Below are 2,541 nucleotides of genomic sequence, written 5' to 3' on the forward strand. Positions count from 1 at the left end.
TACCGTTTTTCTGATTAACGAGATTTAATGGAAATAGCAACTTTAAACTTTGCCTACGTCTCTGTCAGTCGCAAGGAAGCTGTATTTGAAGGTGAAGGTGATTTTGTAGACATGTGTGAAAGACATGTTCTGAAATGCAAGTGTTGTTGTTTGGAGAGCACATCGGTTACGTGTCAGATGTGTAGTCAAGCAGTAATTTGTCGCCATAGCTGCAAATATTAGCCGGTAATATGAAGTGTTGTCAGCTAAAGTCTGATGATGCAGACGACCGTAAGGACGAAGTACCCAAGAATACCGCTAGGCCGCGCCTCTTTAGCTCAGTGGTAGAGCACTGGTCTAATAAACCAGCGGTCTTAAGTTCCATCCTCACAGGAGAAAGATGAATTTTGGAAATCAGTTGCGCGTCGTGGCCGTATAGCAAACAGTACCTGTGATGACGAACAATTAGCGACAGGCGTTTTTTTAAGAATCACTCTCAGATGCGATTAAGGCGAATGGCGCAGATAAAGCATTTGCCAAAGCGGTACAGCATAAGGTGGGACGAGGCAGTCTGAATTACATTTTATAGATGTATTTCTCACATATCTCAGAGCCTCTCACGATATTCGTCGTCGTCGTCGTCGTCGTCGTCGTCGTCGCCGCCGCCGCCGCTTCTGCAGAAGTAGCAAATGGCAATCGTAGCAAATGCGGCGAGGGACGCCCTGCCTTCGATTCCGAATGCACAAAGTGTGTGGTCTTGTTTCACAGTCTATATTTGGTCGGTCTCGTCAGAGGTTGAATGTAACGAATGGGTGGGAAAGAGCAAGGGGCAGCGGCTGTGTAGAACGAAAACACAAATCCTCAGGGGTGTGAGCGTTTCGAGATGAGTCGTATACATGTAAATGTTGGTCGTCAGTGACCGTGTGGCCTAATGGATAAGGCGTCGGACTTCGGATCTGAAGATTACAGGTTCGAATGCTGTCACGCTTGTGTTTTTCCAGTTCTGAAAAAGAAACATAACGTTTTAATGTAGCAATTGAGCAGTACGAAACCGTCTGAATGTTGCTGTTGACCATTTTTTGCTTGGAGATGCTCTTGAGCTTGAAACACACACAACAAGACCGGTGTTAACTAGCGAAATGGTCGGCAGAGTGCCGACACAGCGAGTTTTGACTATCACTTGCACATCTAAAACAACGTCGGAAAGTAACTCGTTCGGCTTTTGAGTCACATAAAGTATGTGCGTTAATTTTGACGCCACTAGCTCTGCATGTTGTCATGCAATTTCTTTACCTCTCAGAAATGATTATGACATAAAAGTGAAGTACGTGACGAGTGTGACGTTAGGAAAACATTAGGCATCATGGAGAGATTCTGTATGGGACCACCCAACACAAACGAGTACTGTGTGACGTGCTACCCGGCAGTTATTCACCGAGGTAGCCGGCTAGCTCAGTCGGTAGAGCGTCAGACTCTTAATCCCAGGGTCGTGGGTTCGAGCCAGACGCTGGGCGGAACGGAATTTTGTTCCGCTGCAAGTGTAAATTACCGTTTTTCTGATTAACGAGATTTAATGGAAATAGCAACTTTAAACTTTGCCTACGTCTCTGTCAGTCGCAAGGAAGCTGTATTTGAAGGTGAAGGTGATTTTGTAGACATGTGTGAAAGACATGTTCTGAAATGCAAGTGTTGTTGTTTGGAGAGCACATCGGTTACGTGTCAGATGTGTAGTCAAGCAGTAATTTGTCGCCATAGCTGCAAATATTAGCCGGTAATATGAAGTGTTGTCAGCTAAAGTCTGATGATGCAGACGACCGTAAGGACGAAGTACCCAAGAGTACCGCTAGGCCGCGCCTCTTTAGCTCAGTGGTAGAGCACTGGTCTAATAAACCAGCGGTCGTAAGTTCCATCCTCACAGGAGAAAGATGAATTTTGGAAATCAGTTGCGCGTCGTGGCCGTATAGCAAACAGTACCTGTGATGACGAACAATTAGCGACAGGCGTTTTTTTAAGAATCACTCTCAGATGCGATTAAGGCGAATGGCGCAGATAAAGCATTTGCCAAAGCGGTACAGCATAAGGTGGGACGAGGCAGTCTGAATTACATTTTATAGATGTATTTCTCACATATCTCAGAGCCTCTCACGATATTCGTCGTCGTCGTCGTCGTCGTCGTCGTCGTCGCCGCCGCCGCCGCTTCTGCAGAAGTAGCAAATGGAAATCGTAGCAAATGCGGCGAGGGACGCCCTGCCTTCGATTCCGAATGCACAAAGTGTGTGGTCTTGTTTCACAGTCTATATTTGGTCGGTCTCGTCAGAGGTTGAATGTAACGAATGGGTGGGAAAGAGCAAGGGGCAGCGGCTGTGTAGAACGAAAACACAAATCCTCAGGGGTGTGAGCGTTTCGAGATGAGTCGTATACATGTAAATGTTGGTCGTCAGTGACCGTGTGGCCTAATGGATAAGGCGTCGGACTTCGGATCTGAAGATTACAGGTTCGAATGCTGACACGCTTGTGTTTTTCCAGTTCTGAAAAAGAAACATAACGTTTTAATGTAGCAAT

Source organism: Schistocerca gregaria, unplaced genomic scaffold (genome assembly GCF_023897955.1).
Source record: "Schistocerca gregaria isolate iqSchGreg1 unplaced genomic scaffold, iqSchGreg1.2 ptg000288l, whole genome shotgun sequence".
Taxonomy (NCBI): Eukaryota; Metazoa; Arthropoda; class Insecta; order Orthoptera; family Acrididae; genus Schistocerca; species Schistocerca gregaria.